We start from the raw sequence: 10,000 nt of genomic DNA on the forward strand, positions 1-10,000 counted from the left end.
TGCGTCAATTCGTATAGCAGTTCAGGATAGTTTGGCACTGAAAGGGGTAGAGAGGTTCAGGTAGAGAAGGTGAGTAAATGGGCTAAGGTAGGTTACAAGGGTGATTAGATCAAAGTTGTCAAATTAAGAAAAGTGGGGTTCTGCAAGGATGAGTTAGTATTGATTAGAAAAAGGAGTAAGGTGGGTTTAACGGTTATTGAATTACAGTTTCAGGGGAAATGTCAGGAGAGAGAGAATACTGGGAAGGAGGTCGTGATATTAGGGAGTCATATATGTATCCAGGAGGAAGTGGAAGGGATAACAGGGAAGAAAGAAGGAAGCAGAGGGGAGTAGAATTTGTTGTGATGTGTATATAGTGAACATGAGTAGGAGGAAGATGGACGTCGGCAGTCAATTTGAGCGTAGAGGGAATAGCAGCAGCAAGATTGAGGGATGGATGAGGTATACGTATGTTATCTTGAGTCATGATTAAATAGTTTTGAAGGAGCGAAGGACTGCACTGGAGTAGGGAGTGAAAGAAAAACTTCGTCTTCGTGCTTCCTGAGTGAGGCCGGATTAGAATCTGAGAATTGCCACCTCAGACTTAAAACTTGTAGGTATAGCAGCTCTCTCTCTCTATATATATATATATCCCTCTCTCCCTCTTTCTCTCTATCACTTTCTCTCTCTCGCTGTGTGTGTGTGTGTGTGTGTGTGTGTGTGTGTGTGTTTGTGTTTCAAGAGAGCAATTTAGTATACACATATTTGATGATTATATTAAAATATCAAGAATAAGGCCTTGACAGATACAGGTGTCGGGGACCAAAATTATTAAGGTAAACAGCGAGGTTCTTGATGAACACAGAGGCAAACCAAAGTAGACCGTAGGCTACTAAATTCAATTGGTCACTAACTGATAAGATGTAAAGCTTGTATTTTTATTTGTTTATTACTGAGATACTCTTTGGTATTTCCTGCTAATGAACCACAATAACATCAGCTTTTTTATAATAATATAGACATATTCATTATAGTAAAATAAACATACGAAATGCAAGTTTCCGTAGTGTAGTGGTTATCACGTGCGCTTCACACGCGCAAGGTCCCCGGTTCGTTCCCGGGCGGAAACAGTTTAGAGTAATCTTTAAATTGCGCATTGGATTATGTAGTAAAAATGTATTGTCTTATCAAAAATATACTTTCGTACTGATAGGCTTTTGTTTCTCACGTGTATTTCTTGGCAGGTTGTATTTTCTACGCCGAGAGGCACTACCCGTGTGTGCGTCTTTACATTTTTCTTCGCGGAAATGTTTTTTGACATAGCCATGATCTGAGTCAGGTGGTATCGTACTTTCTGTGGATTTCCTAAATAATTATCCTTCTGTTAGTTGTTTTTTTTTATATAAATTCAACAAGTTCGTTTTGGCGTTTCGTATTAGCGCGAAAAAATATATTAATGCCTATGCTCAACTCTGTTCCAGAAAGTATCTGATTATGATAAGTTGCATTCAGGTTTTCTGACTGTAAACATGACCCAGCAACAGATTACCCTATACCTTTGTTTATTTGCTTTCATGAACTGATTAATGTGTGTGTGTGTGTGTGTGTGTGTGTGGCCACAAATCTGCACTAATGTGTACGCTTTTAATGTACGTACCCTGACGTAATATTTATAGATTTTTCGGCGCGACTGTATTGAAATATATCAGTTCAGGTTCCTCACATCGTCCAGATAATGAAGGAAAGGGAATGAGATTCTGATTGTGATAAATAAAAGAGATTAAAGCTTGTTTTCAATTCATTTAATTCTGGAGATTAATGAAAGCAAATATTACCCATAAAGAAAAGCAATTTTAACGACCTCAGGGGAGCTACTGATATCACAAATAAAAAGGTATTTTCATTACTTAGAAAAACGATTTATCTTTCTATGTATTTGTTTTCATTGCGCGCAAAGATATGAAGTTTCTTATGCAATTAACGCTTTATTACACCAATTCAAAGCTACAGAGAATTGCGACACGGGGGAAGGCCAGCCCAGTGTTTTCCTTTAACCAAATCGAAATCTGATTGAACCCTTGGAAAGAGAAAGAAAATGCGCGGAAATAGAAAATAACGATTCAGCGTTATTCCTAAAAACAATTATAAATTTCTTTAGGTGAAATTTTAAAACATAAGGCGATTTTCTTCTGCTCTTGTCTTAGAAACGAGCAATAAAAATACATCGCTTGTTCGTCTTCATGAACACGTGTTAAAAAAGTATCCCATTTTCTTTACTTTGAACAGATTATCGGCCAAGCTGAAATTACCTTTTTAATATGGTCTAATCATGCATAGATTATAAAAGTTATCCTTATTATTTTTAGATGTATAGGTGCATGGAAATCATATTGATCTTGTATAAATATTTATAAAGCAAAATTAATGAGCTGGTAGTGAAAAGGGTAAAGGGGAGGGGTGGGGGGTTAGTTGCTGATTAAATGTGCTACGCGTCAATTCGTATAGCAGTTCAGGATAGTTTGGCACTGAAAGGGGTAGAGAGGTGAGGGTTGAGAAGGTGAGTAAATGGGCTAAGGTTACAAGGGTAATTAGATCAAAGTTGTCAAAGGAGGAAATGTGGGATTCTGCAAGGATGAGTTAGTATGGATTAGAAAAAGGAGTAAGGTGGGTTTAACGTTTATTGAATTACAGTTTCAGGGGAAATGTCAGGAGAGAGAGAATACTGGGAAGGAGGTCGTGATATTAGGGAGTCATATATGTATCCAGGAGGAAGTGGAAGGGATAACAGGGAAGAAAGAAGGAAGCAGAGGGGAGTAGGATGTGTTGTGATGTGTATAGAGTGAACATGAGTAGGAGGAAGATGGACGTCGACAGTCAATTTGAGCGTAGAGGGAATAGCAGCAGCAAGATTGAGGGATGGATGAGGTGTACGTATGTTATCTTGAGTCATGATTAAATAGTTTTGAAGGAGCGAAGGACTGCACTGGAGTAGGGAGTGAAAGAAAAACTTCGTTTTCGTGCTTCCTGAGATTAGCCGGATTAGAATCTGAGAATTGCCACCTCAGACTTAAAACTTGTAGGTAGAGCAGCTCTCTCTCTCTCTCTATATATATATATATATATATCCCTCTCTCCCTCTTTCTCTCTATCTCTTTCTCTCTCTCGCTGTGTGTGTGTGTGTGTTTGTGTTTCAAGAGAGCAATTTAGTATACACATATTTGATGATTATATTAGAATATCAAGAATAAGGCCTTGACAGATACAGGTGTCGGGGACCAAAATTATTAAGGTAAACAGCGAGGTTCTTGATGAACACAGAGGCAAACCAAAGTAGACCGTAGGCTACTAAATTCAATTGGTCACTAACTGATAAGATGTTATTTTTATTTGTTTATTACTGAGATACTCTTTGGTATTTCCTGCTAATGAACTACAGTAACATCAGTTTTTTTATAATAATATAGACATATTCATTATAATAAAATAAATTTATTAAAAGTAAGTTTCCGTAGTGTAGTGGTTATCACGTGCGCTTCACACGCGCAAGGTCCCCGGTTCGATCCCGGGCGGAAACAGTTTAGAGTAATCTTTAAATTGCGCATTGGATTATGTAGTAAAAATGTATTGTCTTATCAAAAATATACTTTCGTACTGATAGGCTTTTGTTTCTCACATGTATTCTTTGGCAGGTTGTATTTTCTACGCCGAGAGGCACTACCCGTGTGTGCGTCTTTACATTTTTCTTCGCGGAAATGTTTTTTGACATAGCCATGATCTGAGTCAGGTGGTATCGTACTTTCTGTGGATTTCCTAAATAATTATCCTTCTGTTAGTTTTTTTTTTTTTTTTTATAAAGATTCAACAAGTTCGTTTTGGCGTTTCGTATTAGCGCGAAAAAATATATTAATGCCTATGCTCAACTCTGTTCCAGAAAGTATCTGATTATGATAAGTTGCATTCAGGTTTTCTGACTGTAAACATGACCCAGCAACAGATTACCCTATACCTTTGTTTATTTGCTTTCATGAACTGATTAATGTGTGTGTGTGTGTGTGTGTGTGTGTGTGTGTGTGTGTGTGTGTGTGTGTGTGTGTGTGTGTGTGTGTGTGTGTGTGTGTGTGTGTGGCCACAAATCTGCACTAATGTGTACGCTTTTAATGTACGTACCCTGACGTAATATTTATAGATTTTTCGGCGCGACTGTATTGAAATATATCAGTTCAGGTTCCTCACATCGTCCAGATAATGAAGGAAAGGGAATGAGATTCTGATTGTGATAAATAAAAGAGATTAAAGCTTGTTTTCAATTCATTTAATTCTGGAGATTAATGAAAGCAAATATTACCCATATTGAACAGCAATTTTAACGTCCTCAGGTGAGCTACTGATATCATAAATAAAAAGGTATTTTCATTACTTAGAAAAACGATTTATCTTTCTATCTATTTGATTTCATTGCGCGCAAAACTATGAAGTTTCTTATGCAATCAACGTTTATTACACCAATTTAAAGCTACAGAGAATTGCGAAACGGGGAAAGGCCAGCTCAGTGTTTTCTTTTAACCAAATCAAAATTTGATTGTACCTTTGGAAAGAGAAAGAAAATGCGCGGAAATAAAAAAAAAAACGATTCAATGTTATTCCTAAAAACAATTCTAAATTTCTTAGGGCGAAATTTTAAAACATAAGGCGATTTTCTTCTGCTCTTATCTTAGAAACGAGCAATAAAAATACATCGCTTGTTCGTCTTCATGAACACGTGTTAAATAAGTATCACATTTTCTTTACTTTGAACAGATTATCGGCCAAGCTGAAATTACCTTTTTAATCTGGTCTAATCATGCATAGAGATTGTGTAGCTTAACCAGGAACTTCATGAGAAAATTATAAAACTTATCATTATCATTTTTAGATGTATACGTGCATGGAAATCATATTGATCATGTATAAATAGTTATAAAGCAAAATCAATGAGCTGGTAGTGAAAAGGGTAAAGGGGAGGGGTGGGGGGTTAGATGATGATTAAATGTGCTACGCGTCAATTCGTATAGCAGTTCAGGATAGTTTGGCACTGAAAGGGGCAGAGAGGTGAGGGTTGAAAAGGTGAGTAAATGGGCTAAGGTTACAAGGGTGATTAGATCAAAATTGTCAAAGGAAGAAATATGGGATTCTGCAAGGATGAGTTAGTATCGATTAGAAAAAGGAGTAAGGTGGGTTTAACGTTTATTGAATTACAGTTTCAGGGGAAATGTCAGGAGAGAGAGAATACTGGGAAGGAGGTCGTGATATTAGGGAGTCATATATGTATCCAGGAGAAAGCGGAAGGGATAACAGGGAAGAAAGAAGGAAGCAGAGGGGAGTAGAATGTGTTGTGATGTGTATATAGTGAACATGAGTAGGAGGAAGATGGACATCGGCAGTCAATTTAAGCGTAGAGGGAATAGCAGCAGCAAGATTGAGAATGGATGAGGTGTACGAATGTTATCTTGAGTCATGATTAAATAGTTTTGAAGGAGCGAAGGACAGTAAAAGAAAAACTTCGTCTTCGTGCTTCCTGAGATTAGCCGGATTAGAATCTGAGAATTGCCACCTCAGACTTAAAACTTGAGGTAGAGCAGCCCCTATAAAATACATTGTGGGAGCCACAACAATTGGCTCACGTGCGTGATTGTGCAGAGAAGTTTGATCGAACATGACCAGATTGGGCACACAGAGGGTATCGGGTTGTAAAACGGCAGTGTTTGGCAGAGTGGCTTAGACGGCAACAATTCTGACATTGACGGGGGAGGCTGATATGGTCGGACAGGTAAGAACTCCTCGCCAATACACAGATCGTGAGGGAGAAAGTCATCTTGGTAATGCTGGTGAAGGACTTACGGCGGCCTCTAAGGAGATGGTGTAGCCTTGTACTAACACTGCATCAAAGTCGAGTAAATCTTCTCCAGTCTGAACAATCCTTGCCGTAGACAGGGCAGTCTGCTGGGTTAATGGTTAATGGTTAAAAGCAAAATAAATGTGCTAGACATCTAAGGTCATGTAGCACTATAGGAAGGTATAGTAAAGGGTAGTGAAGGGCGGTTGAGTTAGTGGTTAGTTGCTATAAATGAATATTGAAAAGGTTAAAACTGGGCAATGGAGTTGATGAGTGAATGGGTTAAGGTCGGGTTAGGCAAAGGTTAGATGAAGTGAAGGATATGTATTCATCTGAGGAGGAAGAACAGGTTGTCAAAGGAGAAAGTGTGAGATAAGAGGCTCTTAAAGGCAGATAATGGATGGGTTATAAGATGAAAAGATATGACGAAGGTCAGGTCTGTGAGAACGGAAACCGCGAATATTCAAATGTAGGAGAGCTATACTTCAGTTGATCTATGAGTGTCAACGGTTATAGTGCGTGCCGGAGAATTTGAAGGTGAAAGAGCTAGGGGATGAGATAAGGACTGAGAGGGGAGAGGTGATGTTGTATCAGGAGGTGGAGGATCTGGGGAAGGGCATAGTTGTGATATAAGGGATTCACGTGTGTATCCAGGAGGAAGTGGGAGGGATAGTGGGGTTGAAGGGAGGGTTAGAGGAGCTGGAGCTGGAGGGGAGTAGGAGGAAAGGGTGTAGAGGGAATTTGAGTAGGAGGAGGATGGATATCGGCAGTCACTTTGAGTGTGAAGGGAGCGCGAGTTGTGGAATTTGAGGGTAGATGAGGGGTTTCGGTGTCAGTTTGGGACTCGAGTAGATAGTCTTGAATATCTTCAAGAGTTACTGTAAAGGAGTTTTGTGAGAAAAAAGGTTTTCTTATGAGGAGGGAAGAGGAGACTGGTGTCTAAGGAGTAAGTGACGGTGAATGTGTGGTAGGAGAAGAAGGGATGGAACGTTTAGTCTGTCTGCTGCGGGTTGTGCGGGGAGGGAGAGAAGGGCTGCAGTAGAGATTGGAATGTCTGGATTTAGAATTGCGAAAGAATTTGACTGGGGAAGGTAGGAAGTAGAAGTGGGGAAGTAAGATGTAGGAGGGATAGGCATAGGGGAGGGTGTAGGAACGTCTTGGGAGGCAGGGGGGGGGGGGGGCAGAGCGAGCGACATTAGTGGAGTAGAGAGTAAGAGAAAAACCTTGTCGACTTGCTTCCTCTCTGGCTTCAAGGAGAGTGAGTCCAAGTCTGAATCTGAGAGTTGCCACCTCAGATTCAAATTTGTAGGTGGGGCAGCCCCTATGAAATATATCATGGGGGCCGCAACAGTTGACACATGTGCTTGACTGTGCAGAGCAGTTTGATCGAGTATGACCAGGTTGGGCACATAAAGGGCTTCTGGCTGTGGAACGGCAATGTCCTAAACGCCAAAAACTTTGGCACCGACGAGGAAGAGGTTGATATGGTCGGGCAGGGAGGGATTCTCCACCAATGTAAACATTAAAGGGACGGTCATGTCTACGGAAAGTAATTTTGGCAATGTTAGTGGGGTTCTTACGATGACCTCTGAGACGAATGGAATAGACTATACTGATATCGCATCATAGTCCGTGAGGCAGGCGAGCAAGTCTTCTCCAGTCTGACCAATTTTTGTTATAGATAGGGCAGTTTTCTGGGGAGATAGAGACAGTTCCGGTGCAAGTCTTGAGGGTTGGATGAGGTTCTGCAGAACTGGGGTTACCAGAGAGATCAGTTAGAGTTGATAATGCTATAGCTTGGTTTTCAAACGAGACGGGAACTATTGGGTCGGCTACGGAACGATATTTTGGCTACTTGTTTTTGGAGACTTTACTGGAAGAGAAGTGTTGTCAGAGTAGGGAGTTGTGGGAGGAATCACGAAAAATCGGTCCCATTTGGCGGGGCTAAGCAGAGTATTTAAGATATTTATTGAGATGGGGGTAGTAGAAGGGCGGGGGCGTGTGGCAGAGGGAGCAGTATTGAGGAAGGCAGTATTATAGATTAGGTGGACAAATAAGGCTGTAAAGTAGTAATAAGAGAGGATGGGGTAGTTGATGAAGAAGGTTGTCGGGGGTAGAGGTGATGAAGTTGAGCATGTTGAGCATGGAGAGTAGGAATGGCTCTTGGAGATTGAGTGTTAACTTGAGTGGATGATGTACTAATAGGCATTGAGGAGGGGGGTAGTAGTTGCAGTGTTAGGAGCCATGGTCAAAGGAGAGCCTGGGGTCGGAGAATCGGGAGAGTTTGAATTGGTGGGGCTATATGATGAATGGGCAAGCCTCAATGTTCCTAATAAGGGTATAAAATCTTCATTATTGGCCTGGAGTATGTTGGGGAGAGAAATAGTCCATCCCTCAGGGTCCCCTTGAGAGGGGTAAGGGAATAAATAAGGGAATACCGGGCCCATGGTTCCCTCGGGCCGTTCAGGACTGGCACTAAGTCAGCCTTTCAGCCTTTCAGCACGGCTCTCACAGAATGAGAGGAGAGAAGGAGAGAAGGAGGAGAAAAGGAGAGAAGAAGAAGAGGAGAGAAGAAGACGAAGAAGAGGAGAGAAGAGAAGAAGAAGAAGAAGAAGAAGAAGAAGAAGAGAAGAAGAAGAAGAGAAGAAGAAGAAGAGAAGAAGAAGAAGAGGAGAAGGAGAGAAGAAGAGAAGGAGAGAAAAAGAGAGAAGAAGAAGAAAAGGAGAGAAGAAGAAGAAGAGGAGAGAAGAAGGAGAGAAGAAGAAGAAGAGAGGGAGCGAAGAAGAAGAAGAGAGGGAGAGAAGAAGAAGAGAAGGAGAGAAGAAGAAGAGAAGGAGAGAAGAAGAAGAGAGGGAGAGAAGAAGAAGAGAAGGAGAGAAGAAGAGAAGGAGAGAAGAAGAAGAGAAGGAGAGAAGAAGAAGAGAAGGAGAGAAGAAGAAGAGAAGGAGAGGAGAAGAAGAGAAGGAGAGAAGAAGGAGAAGGAGAGAAGGAGAGAAGGAGAGAAGAAGAGGAGAGGAGAGAAGGAGAGAAGAAGAGGAGAGAAGAGGAGAGGGCGAGAAGAAGAAGAGAAGGAGAGAAGAAGGAGAGAAGAAGGAGAGAAGAAGGAGAGGAGAGGAGAGGAGAGGAGAGGAGAGGAGAGGAGAGAAGAAGAAGAAGAAGAAGAAGAAGAAGAAGAAGAAGAAGAAGAAGAAGAAGAAGAAGAAGAAGAAGAAGAAGAAGAAGAAGAAGAAGAAGAAGAAGAAGAAGAAGAAGAAGAAGAAGAAGAAGAAGAAGAAGAAGAAGAAGAAGAAGAAGAAGAAGAAGAAGAAGAAGAAGAAGAAGAAGAAGAAGAAGAAGAAGAAGAAGAAGAAACGGAGGGAAGGAAAGAAGAAGAAAAGGAGAGAAGGAGAGGAGAGAAGAAGAGAGGAAAAGAAGAAGAAGAGAAGGAGAGAAGAAGAAGAGAAAGAGAGAAGAAGAAGAAGAAGAAGAGGAGAGAAGAAGAGAAGAAGAGAAGAGAAGAAGAGAAGAGAAGGAGAGAAGAAGAAGAGAAGGGGAGAAGAAGAAGAGAAGGAGAGAAGAAGGAGATAAGGACAGAAGAGAAGAAAAAGAAGTAGAGGAAGAGAAGAAGAAGAGAAGGAGAGAAGAAGAAGAGAAAGAGAGAAGAAGAAGAAGAAGAAGAGAAGGAGAGAAGGAGAGAAGAAGAAGAGAAGGGGAGAAGAAGAAGAGAAGGAGAGAAGAAGGAGAGAAGGACAGAAGAGAAGAAAAAGAAGTAGAAGAAAAAGAAGTAGAAAAAGAAAAGAAGTAATAACGAAGAAGAAAAATGAAGAAAAGAAGATTGTTTAAGTTTTAAAAAGGGATTTCATTTTTGTATTGATTATCTATTCTTTCTTATATCTTAAAATTACATCAAAAGTCGTGGTTGAAATAAAACTTCCCTTTCTAGCAAATTCAATCTAATAACTTCTAAAGTTTACACTTAAGTATATTTTATTTTTTTTTCTAAATAATATCTATAAAATATTTACATCACATGGTAAAATCATTATTATTCTTTTCCCTTTTAAAATGTTTCACTTCAGACTTGCATAACCGTTTACAATGGCTTCAAGGAGCTTCTAAAAACAATATTGTGTATGAATATATTCTAGAAATCAATAAGGAAATAACAAA

At 40.1% G+C, this 10,000-nt stretch overlaps 1 protein-coding gene and 2 non-coding genes across 3 annotated transcripts in view; 2 read left to right on the top strand and 1 right to left on the bottom strand.

Annotated features, from left to right (window-relative positions):
- Positions 1-1,036: 1,036 nt before the first annotated feature.
- Positions 1,037-1,109, top strand: Trnav-cac. Its single transcript has one exon. It is a non-coding gene; the product is annotated as a tRNA-Val (tRNA).
- A 2,372-nt stretch (positions 1,110-3,481) lies between these two features.
- On the top strand, positions 3,482-3,554 carry Trnav-cac. Its single transcript has one exon. It is a non-coding gene; the product is annotated as a tRNA-Val (tRNA).
- A 6,212-nt stretch (positions 3,555-9,766) lies between these two features.
- Positions 9,767-10,000, bottom strand: part of LOC125025571 (DNA polymerase alpha catalytic subunit-like) — a 14,559-nt gene continuing 14,325 nt past the window's right edge. The window contains exon 29 of the mRNA XM_047613596.1: positions 9,767-10,000. This exon is cut by the window's right edge and continues 561 nt beyond it. The gene's annotated coding sequence lies outside the window, so the exon portion shown is untranslated.

The sequence above is a fragment of the Penaeus chinensis genome, chromosome 5, assembly GCF_019202785.1.
Source record: "Penaeus chinensis breed Huanghai No. 1 chromosome 5, ASM1920278v2, whole genome shotgun sequence".
NCBI lineage: Eukaryota > Metazoa > Arthropoda > Malacostraca > Decapoda > Penaeidae > Penaeus > Penaeus chinensis.